Below are 24,168 nucleotides of genomic sequence, written 5' to 3' on the forward strand. Positions count from 1 at the left end.
TAGCAAAAACCCTTGTTCCTTCCTATTATTGCTTATACTCTCTCTACAACAAAGTAAGAGATAAGGGCAAAATAGTTTCTGCCTGATAGTGAGGGGGAAGGAGGGGTAAGGGAGGGAGAGTGGAGGGAGGGGAAGAAGGGGGAGAAATGATCCAAACATTGTATGCACATATGAATAAAATTTTAAAAACAATGCATGTTAAACAACCTTATGTAGCCCTGTCTTTTATTTTCCTTTTGCCCCTCCTATTTTCACTTCTAGTGAACATCTATGACCTTCTCCACAGTACCTGTCTCAAATATTTTCCATTTTCCTCAAGTCAAGAATCCCTCCTCAACCCCTTCTCTTACTTTACCAGGAATATGAAGGCTCACTGGTATTATCTTTCTTGGAGACTTTCCTTCTTCAAACTTCATAGTTTCTGCCATCTATTCCCTTTTCCTATATTTAAAAGTAAAAATAATTATTCTTCAAATCTAACTTATTTATATGCGTCTTTTACCCTTAAACAGCAATTTTTCCTCACCTGCTTTTAAGATTTAATTTCTTAAACTGGGCATGGTGGCACACATCTGTAATCCCAGCAGTTGGGAGGTGGAAGCAAGAGGATTGGGTGTTCAAGGCCAGTCAGGGCTACATAGAAAATTCCAGGTCAGCCTGGACTATGGAGTTAAACTCTTTCAAGAGAGAGTGGGGTTGGAGGGAGAGAGCGAGAGTTCCTTCCTACGGTTGCCACTGCTTTCTACTCTAGGATGGTACCTACAAACCCTGCCTCCTTGTATTGACAATCTTGTCTGTTCCCTCCTCTTGAGTATGTATATAACTTTTAGTGATTAGAGTACCGAAAGGGTGACAAGAAATATAGGGTTATATGTATGTGACTAAGATATGCCTGTCTTGTAAGACCACTCTTTCCCCTCAATGACTTTGAGAAAGAAAATGGCCATGGCGGGAGGGCTCATGTTACAAAGGACATGAAAGTGTGATCCTTAGTGAAACAGCCCCAGGAAATTGAGTACTGGAACAGTCACATACACCTGGAATGGATCTTTCCCCATTCCAGCTTCAGATGACACTACAGCTCAAGAAGACACTTGATTTCAACTTTGTGAGACCCTGAAGTGGAGGAAGCAGCTATGCCACATCTGGACTTTTCACCCACAAAAACTGTAAGACGATAGCCACATGTTGTTTTAAGGTCCAGGGATGTTAATGTTGTTATACAGCACTGTAAAACTAATTTATCTTCTATAGCCTAAAAAAGTCCTTCCCTAAAACCTCTGTGCTCTCAAACAACCACCATTGCACTGCTTTTCCCTTTGTTACGGTATTTCTTCAATGGTCAATAATCCATATTGTCTAGATCCACAATCTTATCACCCACGCTGTGGCAAATTAAAAATACCTCAAATTTGTGGCCACTCCTACCATTGAGAAATGGAGTATATTCCTCTCCCCTTGGATCTAGGTTGGCCTTGGGTTTCCTTTTACTAAGAGTGTAGTTGAGATGATACCATGTAACTTCAGAGACTAAGACTTAAAAAGGCTACAGCTCTAACTTTTATGAAGTTGAAACATACCCCCTTGGATCACACAGTCATGTAAGAAGCTAAAACCTCACACACAAATTATGTGAGGACAACCAAGGCTCTCTGATCAACACCCACAGAGGTGTTCTCAGCCAACAGCCAGCACTGACTGCTGTGGTGTAAATGAGTCATCCCATACATTTCTGCCCAATCGTACATCCAGATGTGGCAAACTCCCATCGTCTCAGCCAGCACCATTAGGAGCTGAAAAGTCACCCATATGTCATCAGCCAGCCTATAGAAATGTGAGAAAAAAATAAATCCTGCTATTATTTTAAGATACTCTGGGGTTGTTAGCAGCAGCAGCAGATAACTAAAATACTCACAGTGTTTAATATCTTTACTTCTCTGGTGTTAAATTGAGAGGAGGCAATTGTTTTGGACTGAGCATTTACACTAGGCCCAACAGACCAAATCAAAATGGAGTTATTCATCTTAGAGTTCTGTGTCACCAAGCTAATGCTAAATTGTTTATCTGACCTACTAGGAAATTAGGAGATCAAGAGGCTAATCCCCTGAACAAGCCAGTTTTAGCTGGCATGATAAGGAAGTTCCTTTTGCTTTAACCTTTACAAGAAAAATAACTTTGAAATGACCAATCTGTGTTCTGTTGTTTCTGCTTTCCTTGGCTCCTTTCTTTTTATAAATCCAGGTTTTTTTCTGTTCAAATCATTGAAGCACACATTCTGTTTAATAAAATGAGGTGTTGCCAGATTCTAGAATCATAAATAGAGGCCAGTAAGATCTCTAAATTTATTGTAATTTTGTCATTTCACAAGTGTTAAATGACAATGTTCCTTTCAAGAAAATTGACTTTGTCTCAAAATGTAATAGCCTTTTTAATTTTTATTTTGTTTTCGTATTTTTCCTTCTTGACAGCTCCAAGGCATATGACACTAGTGAAATCCTTTCTCTTTCTTGACGCTTCCTTCTCTTTTCATTTCTGTGACACACTCTAGGATTCAATTTCTTCTTTTCTCTAAATATAGATGGTCCCCAAGGCACAGCACTTCAGTGTTTCTTTCTACAATCTCTTCCTTGATAGTCTCATCCAATCCATTATTTTAAAAATCACCTCTATATACATAGTGTTTAAATCCTTTAAGAGGCATAATGATTAGAAGCTTAGGGCCTGGAAATGGGCCAGACAGGGTTTTAATCATGGATCTGCCAATTACCTACAGCCATGTGACACTGAGCAAGTGTTTTGACCTCTCCAAAGCGCATTTTCCTTCTCATAAATCTGGATAATAATAGGATCTTTTCCATACACTTCAGATATCACTTCAGTCTGCCAGAGAATAAATACTCGGGTTCAACATTTTACAGTTTTTCTATAACTGCTTACATAAGAAAAATGATAATGCTTGCATGTACTCTAGGGTAAATGGAAGAAGTGGCTCAGGTCAAAGACAATTGGCCTGAGTAGCACTCAGACCCCTTCACTCCATGCCAAGGCCCCACCCTTAGGGGTTGATCAATATTTAGTTCCATTGTTCCTCATTGGCACACTATTGGGAAACTGCACCAAAAAAATGGTAGCAATTATTATCCTTATAGCATGTCCTGATCTCTCTCCAGGGCTCCAAACCCACACTAATAGCTTTCTACTGGACACCTCCATCACTTCCATCCCAAATCCAAATGGTAGTTCTGAAAGTGAGACTCCCATGTCTGCAGCATCAGCATTATGTGAGAACTGTTAGAAAAGCACACTCTCAAGCCCCAAGCCTGTCTGACTGAATCAGCAGCTCTGGGGTGGGCCCAGCAATGTATAATTTAAGAAACCCTCCAGGCCACTCTGCTGCAAGCTAATGTTTGAAAACAGGTGACCAATAGAGGATTTCAACTGAGTGACCAAGCTTCTCCTCCCACTTTGTTCCCTGTTTGGTTTGACTAGCTCCACTACCCTCCCAGGTACTTGGGCTCAAAACCTCTGTCTCAGTCTTGACTCTCCCATCCTACCTATCTTTTCTATCTGATCACTCTCTAATCCTGTCTTTGCCTCCAACAGTGTTATTTGTTATTCAGGTCGCTTCATTTCTTGGCTCCATTCCTACCACCACTCCCCAGAGGAGGTGCTGGCCAATTTCTCTCAAAATCAATTCACTTAAAAGCCAATTTGCCTATGGCCAATTTAACTAATAGCCAGTTAGAATAAAACAAATTCATTTAAAATTAATTTCATGCAGTTGAATCTGCTCATTATTTGGTTTGTGACTTCCACCATTTCTTATTTTGCTAAATCCTTGTTGATAAATATGTTTTTCTAGGTGCTTTTTTTCTTTTACACTTTTTTGCTTAACTCTTGAATTGTCTAGAGTTTGTTTTGGCTCTGGGTGCAAAATAAAGGTCAAATTGTCTGCCTGCTTACTGAAAAGTTTCTCATTTAGGATTCTAAGTTCTGAGCTCTTAGCCTTACAACTTTATATCCCTTCAGGCCAAGCAGAAAGATCAAAGACAATAACCAGGAAGCATGAAATGCTGGGTTGTTGTTTCACAAGGGAGTGATTGTCCCACTTTCTACATTTTTATTGGCTCTCTCAAGGACTTTATTTTCTCATGAATAGCACGAAAAGGGTTTATTTGCTAGAAACGAAGTCAAAAGTGTCCTTGGACAAATTAGCTTGAAAATCTTAAGTATTAAAAAATTAGAATGGTTGGCCCTCCATACCTGCAGTTTCTGAAATTGTGAATACAACCATCAACAAATGGAAAACGTTTGAAAAAAATGTTATTGACCTGTACTATGTAGTTATGCCTATCATAGTTGCATCTGTACTGGGCATGTGCAGACTTTTTTCTCATCATTATTTTCTAAACAATATAGTATGACTTTTTCCAGATGGTTGATGATGCAGTTCCCATAGCTTCCCAGTTTCCATGCAAAATCTAAGGTACTTAAGATCCATACCTAAAAAACATTTCAAGATGTCTCACCACAAGAAGCTTTACAAGATGGGAGTTTCTGCAAGGATTTATTTTGGTATAATAATATAAAGTAGGCGAAACCAGAGAAAAAAGGGAGAAACATACAGGAAATGGGAGTGAAGACTCAAAATTGTGGTTCATATCTGTAGTCTTTATACTTTCTGAGGTAGGGGAGAGAAAATGGTCATGTTGCCTGGCAGCCCCCAATATTAGATGATGAATCTGGGTGCCCAAGATGGGTACTGTTTATTGTTTTTAAAATGGGTTCCCTAAAACACAAGGACCATAGGTGTTTTAGGACTTCCTTTTCTTAGATATGCCTTTCTTTTTTTTGTCCCTCTATCCACTCAAGGAGACTTGTACCTTAACATTTCAAAGAGGAAAACAGATGCAGATAGCTTCTGTATGTCTCCCTGTTTTTATAGCTTAATATCTAAAATGAGGTGGGAGGGGGGATAGCAGCTCTGGCTTTTCAGTTTTTATTTCTTCATTCCAATGTGTGACCCTGGCCCTTTTAATATTTATCAAAAATAATATAATTTTCCTGTCTCCTCATCTATCTGTTTGTTCTGTTTCATGAGCTATTAATTTTGCATTTACATTGTATTATATATTATAAGTGATCTAGAGTTATTTAAAATATACAGAAAGATGTGTATAGGTTATATGCAAATACTATAGGATTTTATATAAGGCACTTGAACATTCAAGGATTTTGATACCTGCAGAGTACTCCTAGTAGCAGTCACCCTCAGATACTGAGGGATGGCCATATAGAGACTGAACCTTCTGGATCTTCCAGAAGGAAGCTGTTTTCTCGCTCCCTCCCTTGTTAGAGCAAGCTTTCTCTCTTGCTCCCTGGTTATTACCAAACCTAACTGGGCTTAACTAGGGGCAACTGGAGACTCAGAAAAGACACAGGATAGACAGACAGAAAGTGGGGTCAAGTGGGTTGGGTGCTCTAGTGGAGACACCCAACCCTCATTGCTTCTTTTCTCTATCTTTATTCTTTAAGGCCTTACTTCTTGCAGTTCTTTAAAACCTTGCTTAAAACCTCTTTCCTGAAACTCACACTGTCCCATGTTTTCTCTTAGCTTGTCTTTAGCCTAATCGTTCTTAATGTCTTTTGTCCCCAGGCTGGCAGCTTTTCTTTAGCGTTCTCTCTTTAGCTTTCGTAAAGCCTCGGTGCTCAGACTTGCAAAGTCTTGGTCCTCTATCTTGCACTGTCCCATGTTCTCTTTGGCTTTTCTTTAGCTTCTAAAGCCTGTGTTAAAGTTCTCCATGCAGACTTTCTATCAACCCCTCCTTAGCCATTTTTTTCCCTTTAGTAATTTCCCTTTAGCAATTCTTTTCCCTTCAGTAATTCTTTTCCCTTCCAAAAGCTTCCCACACCAAAAAGCCCAAAGCAAAAGAATCAAGCCAAATCCCCAAAAAACCCAAGCCCAGAAAGCCCTTCAAACCAAAAGCCAAAGGCAAAAAGCCCCCAGCCCTGCTCTTGGGGCCTTTTATAAACAGAGGCAAACAGGGTGGAGCAGAGGCTCTCTAGGAGGTCCTGACATTGTAACAGGAGAAACCTGCTTTCCTGCTTCTCTGAATGCATCTCCTGATGCAGCTGTTCTGCTTTTTTGTGGCTGGGACTGTGCCCATCTAGGCCTACAGGTAAAAGCAATGAAGCCGCATCTCACCTTGCATACGTCCAGTTCTCATAGGCTTTTCATAATCCACTCTCCACAGAATTCCACATGTCAGGTCTGGCTACTCCTTCCTTTTCACCTAATAAAGAGAATAGCGTGGGGCAGAAAAAGGAGTCTTATTACCTAACACAGTCATGCCATGGGAAGACAGCTCTTCAGTTCATCTTCAGTCATCTTTGGATTGTAGATAAGCTTTAGATGATGAGTTGTCTTGGGGTGAGGGAGGTGGCAGTGAAAGGTATGCATAGTTAAACAGTCCCAGTCAGGTATGGTCTGGTTGACGATTACTTAGTCCTTATTTTTGGAGGGGTTCCAGAGAAGCTGTTAATGCTGGTACTGGGAAGCTCTGATGTTCCCTTAATTTGGTGCAGTTTCCTCTATCTCTCCTTGTAAATGTGCTGTGTCTTGTCCTTCCTAGATTCCAAGGTGACTGTAAGGTGAATGGCTTAGACAAAGACAGACACAAAATGGAGACAGAGATGTCTAGCTTTTTTCCAGTTTTTAGTTAATTTCATAGGCCCAAGAAAGGAGTCCATATTTCTCAGCAAAAGCAGCCTTTAAGTACCTGTTATACCCTATAACACAACACACATTAACAAGAGAAGAGCATTCAGATTTGCATGTCATGGGAACATTTAGAAATAAAGACCCAAAGACACAGGGAAATCTGGATAGTCAGAGAGAAATATGAGTGGAGGACAAAAGGTACAATCTAATGGTAATAAACTGAGGGTGGGGGTTACTTAGCAAGACCTGTTTGTGCAGATTCTTCTTGATCTCTGAGTTATGGTTCTTCTCTTTGGGAATGGGGCAAGATGCATGTCACATGAGTGTCTTCAGAGGAAAAGGGAGGGAGGTCAGAGATATCTTTTCTAGGTTTTATCACCTGCTTAGAGGAAGAAGTTGCCAGAAAGTGAGCAAGTAGGTTAGGCAGTTGGCTGAAATTAGACAGTATAGCTAGGACAGAAGTTTACCTGGAAACCTCCATTCTGACCTCCATGTGACTTTAAAGGATGGAAGGAAGGAAAAGCAGGATGGACCATAATAAGGTCAGTATGAGGATTTTACTCATTTTGTTGTCCCTGATTTCCATTCTTCAAATTGCAAGACAAAGACCCAGAGTTCAGACAGAGTACACTGTTAACAAAAGGGCAGAGTAACCTTCCTGCTTCTGCCAATTTTTCCACTTCCAAGGTGCCACTTTTGGGGTAGTGTTCTTGTATCCTACTAGGAGACAAGAGCTAGACACATTTAGGATAGTTATTCCTTCCCACGCTTATATCCTGAAAGGCAAAAATAGAGGCCAGCTCTTGTGGGGAAATTGCCTGCATAGGCTAGGTTCAAATAACATAGGCAGCTATGCTGAGTGTAGGAGGCAGGGCCACCTACCTCAATAGAGGGAGCCTTAGTTACAAGTCCCAAGCCACCTTCATCTCCTGTGTAGTAAGACAGAAGGTTCTTTCAAGCCCCAGGAAGGACAGGAAGGCCATGGAATTGATAGGGACAGGCTTGACCTGGGAACCTTTATGGCCAGGGGGGTGGGGCTTCAGAAGGGGTTGACAGTGATGTCACTGAGAAAGAAAGCAGTCTCTAGTACTCACTCACAGGACCATGTTGAGTCAGATAGGAAGTAGTTCAACAAAACCTTTGGAGCCAGAAGTGAGTGTGTTGGTCCCCCACCAATAGCAGCATTTGTGTCATGGTCATGGGCACTAACCTGAAGCCCTGAGGTAGCCCACAATAGCAGCCCCATGGACACCAGTACATATAGGCCTTGTACTTTATGATCCAAGTGTTCCTCTAAGGCTCTTCTAGGCCAGGTTGGCTTGTGGTATGAAACCACTCACCCCTATATGCCAAATAAAGGAGCATGGTGAAGGACAGAGAAAGGTTTATTACACAGCTTGGGACATGATGTAGGAAAAGACAGAGTGAGCACTCAGCCCATCTTCAGCCATCCTCAGGGTACAAACATGAGCTATAGGTTTAAGTAGACAAAAGAACTAGAGGCAGGGGACAGAAAATATGCAGTTAAAACAATTCCAGTCATAGGTGTGGTCTGGTTGGTCACTACCTCAGTCCTTATTCTGCAAGAGGTTCCAGAGTTGTTATCTACAGTCAGGCAGGTGGTCCATCCTGAGGAGGCTTTACTGTTGGGGGTAATTTAGGTGCCTTGTCATGAAGATGTTATCAACCATTCCTGTCCTGCCTTGATTCCAAGGTGGCTGCAGAAGAGAATGGCTCAGAGCAAAGGACAAAAGGTACAAAATGGAGACAGAAATGCCAAGCCTTTCTTCTGTGTTTAGTGAATTCAAGAGCCCAGGTAAGGAGTCAGTGCTTTTCAGTAAAAGCAGTGTAAGCACCTCTTACACTACCTCCCACCCTCTCCTCTCATCTACTGTTCTCTCTCCTATCTCTAACTCCTAACAGCCATAACTCTGGTACCCATTCCTATAATTCTTTAATTTCAACAATGAATCATATATATACAACTTTTTAGGATTTGCTCTTTTTCACATCATAATTGCCTTGAGACCTATCCAGGATGCTGCACATATCTCCTCCATGTTGTGGATGAGTAGTGTTCCATGGTATGGATATGCCATAGTTTGGTTAACTATTCTTTCATTTCAGGACATCTCACTTGTTTACAGTTTGGGAGTATTATAATTAAAGCTGCTGTAAATGTTCAAGTACAGGTTTTGTATAAACTCTTATTGTATTTTTGTTTTTATTTACTTACTATTTTTATTTGCCTATATTAGTTGTATAGGGTTGGGGAAATGTATACATTTTACAACAATGTATGTTGGTTAGGCTCACCCACACCATCATGCTCCCTTTTATTGTATTTTAAATATGAAAATTCTAGTTAAACACCTTTTATTTACTTATAGGTTATCCAGCTGCTGAGCAGCACTAAGGGGATTTTATTACTCCTGAAAGAAAGTCTCAACTCCTCAGCCTGGATCCTGGAGTTCAAGTCTCTAGTGATACTGTCCTTTCTACCAGTGCTGTGGTGAGCAAAATGCCCTCTCCCCAAAAATGTCCACAGCCTAATCCTGAAGCCTGTGGATTTGTTATCTTTCATGGCAAACAGAGCTTTGCCAATGTAATTTAAAGTAGGGACCTTAAAATGGGATATTATGGTGTATTATCAGGTAAGCAAACTAATTATATGAGCCTTTAAGAGCAAAGCAATTTCTCCACTGAAAGCAGAAGAGATGAGGCAGAAGAGGTAAGAGAGAAAAGCATTATAAGACTGAACCCATCCTTGCTGGCTTTGAAGGTGACAGAGACCACAAACCAGATAATTCAGGCAGCATATAGAAAGTGGAAATATCCTTTAGCAGACTTCTGTCAGATAAAGGCAGGAAGCTGAATCCTGCCAACAACCTGGAATGAACTGGAAAAACAGTCTCTCCTTAGAGCCTCACTATAGGTGGAGGCCCAGGTCAGCCAACACTCTGATTTCAACATTGTGAGACCCAGAGCAGAGAAATCAGTCAAAACCATCCAGATTTCCAAAGAACTATGGAATAGTAAATTTTAAGCCTCTAAGGTTATGATCATTTGTTAATGGCAACAATAGGAAATAACTCAAGTGTCTATTAGTGGGAAGAATGCTGAAGTCAGACAGGTGTTCTGTCCTACGCTTGCCATTTATGAGCTTTTCAACTTCTCTGAGTTTTTGCATCTTCAATGGTAAAAAGGAGTGCAAATTCCTGTTAGCTTATCTCATAGAAATTCTGGAGAAATTCAGTGTGAAAATTTATATAAAATGCCTCATGCACAATAGATTAACCAGAAACAACCTCATATGCTCGTCCCACATTCATGCTGTGTCTTATCTCTGATGCTCTTATTTCTTCACATCTACCTGTAGCCCATTCTCCAAGTCTCAGCAGGAATGTCACCTTTCATGCAAAGCTTTTGCAATCCACCAAATACATGTAATAACCATCAATAAATTCTTTATCGAAGAGCTCTGGTCTCATCTTTCTGCAGAATCTCAGGAAATAGCAGAAAACAAATGCAGCACTTTAAAATGCCCATAAGGACTCATTTGTTTCACCTCTGAGTTCTGGGAGGCTTTTTTCAGGTGCTCATCACTTCCCCAAACAAGTACTCTAACAATGGTTGAATCCTAGTCATTGCCTCTCAAGACCAAGAATTGTATATTAGGATTTGAAAGTGTGTATGGGTTGAATACCTATGTTGAGCCCCTAAATATCCAGTACCTCAACATATGACTGTATTAGCAGATAGGGCTAAATGAACCTATTTAGATAGGTTCATTTAGAGAAATGAACCAATCTATCATATCAGAGAAGGAAATTTGAACACACAGAGACACCAAAAAAAGAGGAAAGACCATATGAGGACACAACCAGAGGGCAGCCATCTGCAAACTAAGAAGTGAGGCCTCAGGAGAAACCAAACCTGCCAACACTTTGATCTTGGACTTCCAGTCTCCAGAAATTTCTCTTGACTAAGTTGTCCAGTCTGTAGTATTTTGTTATGGCAGCTCTAGCAGGCTATAACTGGAAAGGATAAAATTATGGACTAGAGAGGTATCTGATAATGGGTAATTGCGCAATAATTCATGGAGTATATCTGGCTTTGTTTAGAGTTGATTTCACAGGTAAGAATTTTTATTTCAATATATAATTTGTATTATGAAAAATGATCTTTCGGGACTTCCATAAGACCTTAGGTTACTGTTTTAAGATAAAACATTAATCTCTACAACCAAAGGTGTTTGAATCTTTTCCAAGGACTAACCATCTTTGCATTCCAAAATAGAAGAGAGAAGATAAGGTAAAACATTCTCTAAGATATGTCTTTCTATCAGAACTAATCATTGATCATTTAGTAAGACACTGACTGGCAGTGCCTTGAAAGAGGCTATGAATGCCCCTCTGTAAAAGGCCCTGTTAGTGTAACAATGAAAGTTATTGAATAACCACTGTGTACCTCTTTGGACTGTAAAGGAAAGGCTACTTAACCTCTAACATATTTACAGTCATTTTCCCTAATGTCATCCTAATAGCATGAGACATATGTTTATCATGTGTTGTTCATAGTTGCTGTATTTTTTTCCCATCACTGGAATTTAATTTACAACAACATCTAAAGGTGAAAGGGAGGGAATGAAAGAGAGAAAAGGAGAGAGGAGGCGCCTCTTTGGACTGTTGTAACTGTGCTATCACACCTGTTGACATGTTACATCATGGACTATGATTACAAATTTATTCATGTGTCATCACCTCCTTGGAGGTAAGGGAAGAAAACTCCTGGGGACAGGGATTGTGATCTCTCGTTTATTGTTGAGTCCAACAATAAGCACAGTGCCTGGTACATAGTAAGTAGTAGTAGATATTTGCTAAATGAATAAAACCCAATTCCCAAGAAAAATCATACCAGTTCCTTAGAAAGGAAATAAATGTCTTCATAAATCTCCTTTAGTTCCACTTACTATTTCTGTAGGATATCTCTGTGTTCTTGTGGATTCTATTAGATTTTTTTTTTTTGCAGTACTGGGATTTGAACTCAGGGCTTACACCTTGAGCCACTCCACTAGCCCATTTTTTGTGATTTTTTTTTTTTTTTGAGATAAGGTTTCGCAAACTATTTGCCAGGGCTGACCTCAAACCATGATTCTTCTGATCTCTGCCTCCTAAGTAGCAAGGATTGCAGACGTGAGCCACTGGCACATGGCAAACTCTAACTATTTGAGTATTATAAATATGCATGATTTAAGCAGAATTCTAATCCAATCTCATCTTGATCCTTGAAGAGCAAAATTTGACCCAAACCAATACTTTTCCCACCTCTTTTCCTTCATTCATGCCCATTCCTCTGCCTGGGAAGTCTTCCTCTTCTTTGTCTTTTCAGATTCTCTAATTCCATGTGTCACAGATGACCTTACTTCTTCCATGAAGCTTAGCCCAGCTATAGCATTTCATATTGGTTGTACCCTTCTTTAAATTTCTACTTTCCTTTTGTTGGTTCATTTTGTACCTCTCCACCTCCACTAGGCAATATGTTTTTAAAGCTTAGCAACTCATTTAATACATCTTGACAGCACCTAACACATGCTTATCAATGCATAGCAGAAACTCAATACTTGTTAACTACTTTGTCTAAAGTGAGAGGCAAATATTCCCCCATCTGCTCACATTTGTACTCACCTTCCTTCTTGTTTCTCCCTGAAAAACAGAGATACAGAAATAGATGTCCTATCGTAGGACTGAATGGGCCACATTTAATTGGGGAATTTAAAAATTCAACCAGTCATTTATGGTCACACCTATAATCCCAGCACTTTGGGGGATGGAGCAGGAAGATTCATAATTAAAAGCCTGTCTTAAAAAAGAGAAAATGACTCACTTATTTAACTGCTACCTATTGAGAAAAATGTTAAACAAGCCAGACGTTAGGCCATGTAGATATGGCAATGAGTAGATTTGGAGCTTCCATTATAGAAAGAGGAATCAATATGCATACCAGCAAAGAAATGACATTATTTTAGCTAGTCTTGGAAAGCAAGAAGCAGGGGCTTCACTTTAGAGCCTAAGCTACCTAAGCTGACTGACCATTGCTCGGGTTTCTGCTCTGTATGGCTTTTCAGAGTCAAAGATCACGAGTTCTATTTGAACTCATAGATAATGCCCACATTGGCCTCTACCTTAAGCTACGTGCTCCATCCTAGAAGCATGGGTAATAATGAATTGTCACTTTGATTAGGACCAAAAGAATACAATTCCACTCCAGCTTTTTAAATCTCTATCATGTCCATTCACTATACAGGTTATTTTTTTTTTCTATTTTTGTACTCCCATCTACATGTCATATACCATAGGAAGAAACTGGAAAGTGGTGTTTGTCAAATAACTCTCTCCTGATGTTTAATATTGTTACACTCTTTGAGTTCATGACCATAAGGGCTCCAAGTAATAAACTATTTCTTAGATTAACCTCTAACATAACCTAAATACTTTGTACTACACTGTTAAAAAAAAAAAAGACGTTTCCATTGAATGACATTGTTCACTAGGGGTGGAGGAACAGTTATCAGGCTTAGGTCAGACTAAAAAAGTTTTTAAAAAGCAGGCACAGTATTTCTTTATAAAATGTTGTCCTTTGTAAAAATAGCTCCTTTGAGGTCTCATGGAAAGATTCATCCTCTAGCTAAACACCATCTGACAATATTTAGTTTCTAACCTCATTTTAAAGCAGAACTGATACTTCTTTCAAAAAATTGCACTGTTTTCAATAGTATGTATCACAGCTAAAAAGCCATCAAAAAACATAAGAAGTCCTAAATAGTGGCTATAGTGGAACCATTTATAAGATAATTTTAAAACAGCTTTGTGATTTTTTAAATCTAACTAATATAGGTTGCAGAAAATAGACAGAAACTAGTTGTCATTCTGAGGTATCTTAATAAACCTGTGTAAAACCATCAACCATTAATTCACTAACACACCAGGCTAAGAATAGGAATGTCAAACCAAATAGTTTCTTAGTCAATGAAGGTCATTAGATGTTGGCACACATTTGTATGAATTCTTTGCATGTATTGATATTTGTATAGCTACATCAACACTTTTAAAAGTTACTCCAAGCAAAATAATGTATTCAAAATAAATTATCTCTTTATTTTCCCCCAGATTCTAAGGGCTAATGATATGCTTGAGTCAAATGTACAGCGATTTAAGGAGTATAGTTATCTAGGCAGGCTTTCTACCATGTGAGCCACCCCTCCAAACGGAGTACAAAAAACACAACGCAAGGCTAGTCTTTACAGCTAGACTGAATTTAAACTTTCCCAGTTGACCCAGGTGTTTCTCCTTTCTTTGTTATCAGTCACTAGTCTTAAGTCTATTATATCTGAAGCATGGTATTTTCCCCTCAGTTCAAATTGTTGAGAAATTCATTCAATGGTGTCCAAGTTTAAGGTATAGATCCAAGAAAATCGCTTCTTCTTCCACAAGGTCCCCTCTAAGGTGCTTCTCTCTGCACCAAACTTAATTTTTTAGAGCTTTGACATCTTGTATGACTTTCAAACTAAGGCCTAATACAATGGAAGGACAAAAAAAAAAGAGAATTAAGAACTTCTCTGTGTTTGTGGTTTTAATATTTATAACTCAGATGTACAGCATAAAGGAATAAGTATAATAAATCAGAAAGCAAAGTAATGCTTTTTTGTTGATGTGTGTGTTTGGAGATATATATGCAAAGAACAAACATAGTGAGACAGGTCTCACTGTGTAATCTAGACTGGCCTCAAACTCATAATCCTCCTGTCTTAGCCTCCAAAGATGTGCACCACCACACCTGGCCTTTTGTTGATATTCTACAGCTCATCCTGGGACAGCTGCGTGTGCCATGACCATGTCTTTTCCTTCCCATCTTCTCAACTAAAAGTAACTTCTCTAAAAGCCAGCTTTATAGTTTTTAAGGTAATTTATGTGGAAGGATAATTATGTAGTGCTACCAATTTGGCTTTACAGTCATTCATCACAATTGAGTATTTGTTGATGACAATGTGCCTCTGGAGACATGAGATTTCTATTTCTATTACAATATGGAAGAAGAAGTTACAAAAGTTTGCCCCTGACTTTGATGAAGTATAGGTCTATAGGCCATCATTACAGAAATTCAGCCACAGGTTTTTAAAGTTACACCAGGGAAAAAGCAAAACAAATATGCAAGAGCAACCATAAAAGATCTTAATGTTTATGCTATCAATATTAATAGAATCCTTCACTTATATTCGAATGAAAGAAACTTCTCTTTCATTCTCATACTTATTCCCCACTCTCCATTGTGATAAGGGAAGAAAAGCTATTATTTCTATTTTCCACATGGCACAAGCATTATGGTTTAGAGGCCCAAGGTCATACAGACAGTTGGTGAGCAGCCAGAACTTGAACCTGGTCTGCCACTTTCTTACTCTATTAATAATACACTACCCTTCAAATACAATGCCAAGGTCTTAGGTCTTTGCACTGCTTTTCCTAGTAATCATGATGGGCAGTATTTCGTAACCTAGTCACCTCATGTCCTGCGATGCACATTGCTTAAAAGTGCAGTCCCAGGTGGAGGCTCAATCTGTAAATGTAAACTAGACTTTTTATTTAATTGGCCCATGTGGAGATCAAAACTATGATCTTGGTTACATTAGTACTATGCTTTAACCAGAATAATTTTTCCAGATTACTAAAATGGCTTTATAGGCATCCACCCACACTTTTGCTTTGATTCTTTTTAATAAAAATGAAAACATAATCTTTGACCAGAATGGAGGAAATTGCATTCACTAGTCACAGCAGTTGTGAAATGTATGGTATGTTTGGTTTTGTTGAGATGTGGACCCTAATGGTACTACACTACCCTCTTAACCCCAACCACGTTAGCCAAGCAGTATTTTACAACCATCCTGCCCACTGGAATAACCCACAAGGGGAGAAAGCATTGACTTGTAGTGCTCTTAAAGGGAGGTAGTTGGTGGTACAGCAATGCTGAATGGTATTTTTAGTTTCTCAGTGTTGCATTTCATTTTAATTTACAATATTAACTTTCAATTTTCTCCTCTTTTGTATGTAGGAATTTTGTGATTTGGGTATTGTTCTCTCATATTAGAGCTGACTACTAAAGAAGATATCTACTAGGGAAGATATCTATGGATTCAAATGATACCCTTGATTACAAAATTTCTTGGATGGGTCTCAACCATTCCAAAGCTCCTTGCATGTGGATCATGGGATGCCTAGAGATACAGAAGGGAAGATTACTGGATACCTCTGACTTAATAGACTTAAATAGATGCTCCCATTTATTTTGATAGACTCAATTTCTTTTTGGTGATATTGGGGTTTGAACTCAGGGCCTTGTGCTTGCCAGGCAGACACTACCACTTGAACCACTCCACCAGCTCTTTTTTGTGTTGGGTATTTTTAAGGCAGGGTCTCTAGAACTATTTGCCTGGGCTGGCTTAGAACTGCAATCCTCCTGATCTCTGCCTCACAAGCAGCTAGGATGACAGGCGTGAGTCACCAGTGCCTGGCTGGTATAGTGGTAAGGATGTAAAGATTTTAGGGGGTTTGTGTCATGAAGAGAGTTTAATTTTAAAAAACATTGTTAAAATATATTTCTTTGACCCAGCACAATAAAGAAGAAAAAAAGAATTTGATTGAATATATATATAAATATATATATTTATATATATATATTTGTATATATATATACATTCCTTTGAACTGGGCATGCAGTTTTAACACTTCTGCTCCCACAATACTGGTGGACATCAGAAGGCCAGTAATGTTTCCAGGAACTCACAAGCCTAGAACCCCACAAAGGTTACAGCAATAAAGGAGAGATTCCAGAGATAGAAATCCAGTTCCTTTTCCTTATAGTGTAATTGTGGGAGAGTAAGAATAGGGAATTGTAGAGGAAAGGAGGAGTTTGGAGAAAACGCTAAGATACAATAACCTCTAAGGCAGGTCAAAACCAAAACTGTTACCTCCTAGTTCAAAAGCTGAAAATAAGCCCATGAAGCAATCAAAACACAACTTGCTTCTTTCTGCATTAATACTCATAATTATAGCTAACGTGCACTGGGAAGTTACTATATGTCCTACACAAAGCATGTCACATGAATCATTGCATTTAATCTGCACAAGATATCTATTATCCTCATTTTACCAATGACAAAAGTGATGTCTAAAGAGGCTTGGTAACTTGCACAAGTTATACTTTTGGTAAGTTCTACACACTGTGTCTCCTTGATTCTGGACTCTGTACAGTTTCCCCCTAAACTTTTGCCAGAACAGAGATGCTTCAGCTCTGTGGGCCTCCCCTAATTTGCCCTAAATACTAAGGCAATTACTCAGCCATTGACACTTTCAGGGATTTAGATGAAAGGCAGCTAGGTGTAACAGAAAGAGGCTGAACCAAGAGTCAAACCTTCCTTTCAGGATGGAATGTAGCTCAGTGGTAGAGCTCTTACCCAGCAAGCACAAGGCCCAGCACCACTACCACAAGAACCAAAAGACCTTCTTTTCCAGCAAGCACATTTACTAGTCACCTAGTAAACCCCAAGATATTCATGTGGCCTGTTGGAATCTCAGATATAAGGTGGGGATTGCAGTTAATCTTCTAACCTTACAGCCTTATAGCTGTTGAAAAGAGCAAATGAGAGAATGCTATATATTTAAACAATAAACAATTCTCAAAAACTGTGAAGTACAGTCAGATGGATTAGTGTGAGAATCACTGCGATTTGAGGGACAGGGTCTTTTGAGAAACCTTACACATTACTCCTGACAAGTGGGCAGTTTTTAGGTAATTCAAGAAGGTTAAAGTAAACGTTGAATCAGGAAGCAGTCTTTTTTTTGGTGTTGATATTGAGAGTTGAACTCAGGGCCTCACACTTGCTAGGCAAGCACTCTACCACTTAAGCCACTCCACCAGCCCGGGAAGCAGTCTTACAACACTAATATGCCCAATTTACTCAACTTCTTTATTTTCCCTAATCTCTCCTTAATGAAAATTGGTTTAAAATATTAACGAAATATTATATCTTGGGCTTCTCAGTCTTTTTAAAAATCTCTTTATCTGCCAAATAAGCATGATAGTCTAGACCTGAATTGTCAGCGCAGCACCAACCATGTGTACTATATAATTGAAATTGAATTAAATTAAAGTTTAGTTTCTCAGTCATACCAACTATTGTTCAAGTGGTTATATGAGACTGATGGCTATTGCTAACATTTTCATCTCAAAAAAAGTTGTATTTGACAGTGCTGGGTTAGATCATTTGTAAAGACCAATCAATTCTAACCAACTCTAACTCCTATTGTTTCATTCCTTGTTTCTATGATTTAGATCTTCTTTCATAGATATAGGTCCACACCATATCAAAGAAAGTATTGGTTTAGTCCGCAAAATATAGAACATTATGTGTGTTGAATATTTTTTAATTTCTAATTAAAACATTTCCTGAGGCAACATGATTACATTAAAATTCTGAAAGAACAAATATTTAATATGCTTACAAAGAGGTTCATTATTTATGCCAATTTTTTTTGTCACTTCCCTTTGAACCTAGAAGGAGAGTTTCTTTAATCTTGTGTGTGTGTGTGTGTGTGTGTGTGTGTGTGTGAGTGGGGATTGTATCATGGACCTGATGTTTGTTAGGCAAGCCCTCTCTTACATATCGTTGTCATTCATGTAATCTGAATCAGCTTTGGATGAATAAAGTGGTCAACCCTATCAAATAACCTTGCAACCTAAAACCTGAAGCAGTTCTCTAAGAAGCAGCTGCTTCATCCCCAGGGATATCCGGCATTTTGAACAGAGTATGTTGCAGAATAAAAGTACATTCGTTTCTATTTCATTTTCTAAAATGCTGACAAATCAGTCACTCATGAACTGAAAGTAGCACAAAAATCTCCTAGTACTACAAGACAAAAAGTCAACGTTTCTTGAGACAGTTGTACCTTTTTTTAAATTCTGACAATCTGTCAAAGCTTTAGAATACCTAATTCCACTTTTCTCTTGTCTAATCTCTTTCTCTCTCTCTCTCTCCCCTCCACACTTCCTGCCCACTTCCTTCTCTTTTTATTTTTTAATCTCAAAGTGGACTTGGTGTATTAGTCTCCCTGAGTCCTATGCTTTCAAAGATTATTATGGACAGCATATAACGAAAAGTTTGAAAAATTGGAGGACATGGTGAGGATTGAGCATGTATTATCCCACTGCTCCTCTCCTTCACAGTGGTTATTACCACTAGTATCAATTTCTTTTGAAATCTTCTTACACGAATACTTGTTTGCATTTTTATTACATAAGTATTATTACAATATTTTATACAACTGTATGCTATCTTTCTTAATCACCATTCTACACATTTTACATCTAAACATAAAACTAGTGCTTTGACTAGAGTACATTTTTTTAGAACTCATGTCTTCTGAAACCAGCATTGATGCTTAAGGGAGAAAACAAAGAAGCATTGTTCCCCTTTAAATGTGGCATTTAGCCAGATGAGGTTGGTCAAGTTTAGTGATGCTGAATCATTAAAGGAGCTTTCTATGGAGACAAAGAAAGAATTTCTACACATAGAAAAGTTTTATGGAAGTTGGTGTGGTCAAAATAAAGTACAGTCATTCCCCACCCAATTCTAAGAAGATTGGTTATACACTGTAAGTATTTATTCAGATCCCCACTGAGTTAGTCTAAATCTCATGACTGCAATTCTCAATTTTAAGAACCCTTAAAATTTTCAGTGAACATAATTTAAGGTCTGAAACAGTATCATCCACTCCATCTCCTCTAAAGACTTACAAAATTAAGGTTTCTGGGGTTTCAAATGTCAGAACTCACTTCTGGCCTAAGTGGGCAGGGGTCGATGGAGAGTGATGGGACTGATCCTAGAGTAGCCCATGGAACTCAAGGACAAGTTAAAATGCATGATCTTCCTCTTTAAAAAGTTACCATCAATACAACTCAGCTCTGAAAACTCAAAGACTCTGTGCCAAATTTTAAATTCTAAGGTAAAAAATTAAAGCAACTCAGCTGAGTCAACCACCTACCTTGTACCAACCAGTTTGGGCTATGGCCATTCCACATAGAGCAGTCATGGATGCTAGATGTGCCCATGTAAGTAGACAGCGACACCAAAGCATCAAGTATTGCTTACTCTCTGGAAAGGGCTCCATCTTACCCTGAGCAACACATTTTATATGAAGTTCTTTTTACTGGACTGTTTCATTAAACTAAATATAAATATGATGGGGGAAGAGTTGAAAGCTTATTTTTTTATGCAAATGTTGTTTAGGAAGAGATTAATATAAGCACTCTAGAGTTTCAAAAAGAGGACTTCCTTGAGGGAAAACTCAAATCCCAGCTACCATCACATTTGACCATTTGTTTCTCAAAGGCACACCTTCTTGCCACTGCTCAGCAATCTGACAACGTGATGCCTTCAACTACAGTGTTATGGTACAAAGTATAGGAACAAGGAAGCCTGTCAGCACAAATTCAAGGGCAGTCTCACCAACGAAGTCTTCCCTTAGCATCCAGTTAAAAGTACAGTCCTTCTCCAAAACATTGCAGGAGTGGTTGTTCTCTGGGGTCTGACATTACAATAAAGTAGTATGAGAATCTACACGTTCCCCAACTGTTATCATTAGGCCAAATGATATTGTGTTAGCCCCCTTGCCAATACTGTGATGAAATGTCTAAGTTAATTACCTCCTAAGGAGTAAGTATTTATTCTGGTTCACAGTTGCAGGACTTTGGGTCCGTGATTCATTGCTTCTATTGCTTTTGGGCCTGTGGCAAGACAAGATCACATGGCAGAAGTCCTGCTTACTTCATGGCAGTCAGCAGGCAAAGGAGGAAGAGGTAGGAGCCCCAGTATCCCCTTCAAGGGCATGTCCCCAGGTGGGAGCCCCTGCATCCCCTTCAAGGGCATGTCCCAGTGACCTAACTTCTTTCCACTATCCCTACTTTTTAAAGGTTCTACCACCTGCTAAAGCTACCACAGGCTATGAAGCAAGCCTTTAGCACATGGTTATTTGGGGGACACTGTAGATCCAAGCTATAGCAGATACATCTCACCCATATGTTTTCTACTAATTTCAAATATATGCCATTGTTGTGATCAAGAAAAGCATTCCTGATCTCACAACAGCTTTATATAAATATCTATTTTCTTGGCTAAAAAAAACTATTACTTGTAAGAATCTCCCAAAGATTTGATGTTAAAAAGGGACCACTTAAGATGTGACGTGACCTGTACTAACAGAGAATATCAGTGTATGTCATGTTTCCAACTGTACAAAAGTAACTGGGGACACAAATGGAGCCAAGGCAGACATGATTTTCTTAGTAGTACTTGGCTATGACTTTAGTAATTTGAATCTAACTCGAGAACCACTCTTCAGATTAATTGTAGTTAGTGATATATAAAATTGTGTCACATAACAACTATGTTTAAATTAATAGACTCTTAAATAAATATGCATTATATAGACAGTTAAACTTTATAAATCAAATCAGCTTGCTAATAAATTTAAACTCGAATGACAACAAAAGATGGCTCATGTTCAAAAACATTGGAAATCACTTTAGTCTGTACTATTCCTGCAACAAATACAGCCTTGTAAGTAAGTGATCATTGCCATTTATGTACATATTTTCCTTCTTTTTACTCTTCGTTGTCTCTGTTTTGCACATAGGAAGTGCACCATAAATATTGCTTCTGGAAGTTTATGCCTCCCTGGGGCAAAATGAAATATTTGGGCAGAGCCATTGCAGGCTCTCATGTCTGGCTTATTCTTCAGTCCCACCCTCCCTGGCCCTGCTTTGGACGTTGGCCACTCTGGGCTGTTCTCTGGAGCAAACCCTTCCCATCACTCCCTCTCCTTCTTCCCACACTACCCACTGTGAAGCCTCACGCCTCTCTCCCCTCCCAAGAACTTCATTTTCCCAGTCTAAGACTAACAAAAGAGTGTTTCTCAGAATCCATCTGTGGAAAAAAAAGGTAACTCCTCCCTATTTACAAAAATTTAATACACAAGGGAAGAAAACAGTCTAACAAACCAAGACCCTTTTGCTGACCACTTCACTTCATATTTAACCAGACATCAAGGATATTATTAAGCTTTCAATGAATTAGAAGTTAAAGTTGCTGTATGGTACAATAGTTAGGTTTGAAGATAAATTTTGATTTTGTGTTCCCTTTGTTGAATTTGTTGTTTCCCTATGGTGAGTGAGGCTGATTTGAAATTTTTGACTATGCTGAGTGATTTTTTTTTTCTCTAGCAGATCACTAGTCTTTAGACTAGGTTCAAATTTTGCCTAAATGCCCCAGTTGCTGAACCATAATGGTTGTACAGTTCTATAGCTGTTTTTCAAACAAATGACCATGCAGAGAAATATTTTGTTGTCACTGTCTGGAGCCTGGGTGGCAGAACAAAGAGTCTGAGGCAGCAGTGGGAGCTTTGCCAACTGAAACACGGGTGCCTAGATTGGTCTATTCTGCAGCACACCATGTTCTCAGGGGATGTCACAATTACATTTCAGGAACAACTCAAGGCTCCAACAGCAGCAGGACCATCTCATTCCTTTTTTGCTAACTCACAGCTTTGCAGTATTATTAAAGCCTCCATTTCCTTTTGTGCTTTAGAAGAGAAATTATAGACTGATGTCATCCTGGTGATTACCTGGCCAAAATGGAATTGTGCTATAGACAGGTTAAAGTTGTACCTTCTGATTCCAGACAGTGATGGTTTCATTCCCTTTTATACTTCTCTTCCCAGAACCCTGCATTACCTTCAGTCTCCACAGATGTAGAGATATATGTAGAGTGTACATATATCACTCCAACCTGTAATGTGGTGTTGTGAATGGGATGTAGGAAAAGATAAGAATGATAAATAGAAGAAGATGAGAGGTGAGACATAGAAGCAGAGAGAATCTATATATAGAGAGAGATGCATAGATTGGATAGAGATGATAGATAGATGATGATGATGAAGATAGATAGATAGACAGACAGACAGAAGATAGACACTCCATCTTATCTCCTCTGTCTTCCTAATGCTGGAGACTCCTTGGATCTCAAGAATCTAAATGAAGAGCAAAAAAGGGTCTGGAAGTACCACTCAGAGTCAGGCAAGTCTAAATGTATGTGGTACCATCATTTCTCACAGGGAAAAGGTAGAACAAATTTAGGAGCATTCAGAGGTAAAGTTAAAGTGGTTTTATTTTTGATCTTTTCCATAGGCACCTGAATAATGTCTTCAAATTGTGTTTTTAAGTGCTTGATATTTTAGGTCTAAAATGTTCTACCCGTCAAATTGAAATTAAGTCAACAGATCAAAGAGGAAGCAGTCTGCATTGTTGTTAGGGCTTATAATAAATAATAGTGATCAAGTCAATTAACAATCCCTATTGCTTAGTACAATGCAGTATGCACTGTAATTCTCCTGCTCCACCCTATAGCACATCTGCTGTTTCTCAGGCTACCTAGAGTGCAGACATATATTCACTCCACCCTATAATATGATTGTTGGGTGTTGAGGTGGGAAGAGGGAAAGGATAAGACAGGGCAAGGAGGACAAATTGAAAAGCATAAGAGGGAAGGCAGAGAAGCAGAGAGAAATATGTATACAGAATTTATATTCTGGATCTCATGAAAAAGAGTTACTGCCTACCCATGCCCTCCTTAACATGGTCTCTAAGATGTCCAGTTATACATGCAGCTGCCACAGACATTGTATTGTGTCACTTCAAGTGGTTCCAAAATATGTTCTGTCCATCCAGGAAGGAAGAAAATTCTACTGAAGATTGAGAGAGATCAATGAGTATTTCCATAAAAGGAATGCATGCATTTCCATCTTGACCCTCTTAACACCCTCTGCCCAAGTTCAGGAGAGAAAGCCATTTAAGGGCTCTAACAGCCAGTTGGGCAAATGCCATTTAAAGCCCTGGTAGGAAGGGAAGGGAGAGCATGGGATACAGGGTGTCCCACCAAACAGCTATCTTGCTAATGAATATACCGTGGGATTACATTTGCATTTAAACCAAATTTGAATTTCGGGTTCCAAACTCATTTTTTTGTTACTACTTTAGTATGTTCTCAGCATAGGATTCTGGAAGTGTGTGGTAGACCAGTAACACAGTTCACGCAAGGGAGGGTCATCTCTGTCCCCAGTGGTGAATTTCCACTTTGCAGCCTCTCCACATTGGCCATGACAGCCTTCTTCATTGTTCATACCATTTACTATTAAATATGGTAAGCAGGAAGATGTGTGCCTTTGGAAGTGGTGTTAAATGTAATCAGAGACTATCTTTATGAGCATTCTGCATCATCATTACAGTATAATTACTACTTTAAGAATAATAACCATACATACATATGGTATAAATACTCA

At 38.9% G+C, this 24,168-nt stretch overlaps 2 long non-coding RNA genes across 4 annotated transcripts in view; one reads left to right on the top strand and one right to left on the bottom strand.

Annotated features, from left to right (window-relative positions):
• Positions 1-24,168, bottom strand: part of LOC141416915 (uncharacterized) — a 191,039-nt gene that overhangs the window by 9,990 nt on the left and 156,881 nt on the right. Inside the window, exons 1-2 of one of the 3 annotated variants that reach the window (XR_012441541.1) lie at positions 6,206-6,537; positions 375-441 (exon numbers count right to left, since the gene is read on the bottom strand). This is a non-coding gene — a long non-coding RNA (uncharacterized lncRNA). Of the gene's footprint in view, positions 1-374; positions 442-6,205; positions 6,538-24,168 lie in introns of those variants that run through there. The other 2 variants (XR_012441540.1, XR_012441539.1) reach the window with 2 other exon arrangements.
• LOC141416456 (uncharacterized) lies at positions 7,035-9,248 on the top strand. Its single transcript, XR_012441180.1, has 3 exons — positions 7,035-7,263; positions 8,436-8,537; positions 9,112-9,248. It is a non-coding gene; the product is annotated as an uncharacterized lncRNA (long non-coding RNA).

This window comes from Castor canadensis, chromosome 14 (assembly GCF_047511655.1).
Source record: "Castor canadensis chromosome 14, mCasCan1.hap1v2, whole genome shotgun sequence".
Classification (NCBI taxonomy): Eukaryota; Metazoa; Chordata; class Mammalia; order Rodentia; family Castoridae; genus Castor; species Castor canadensis.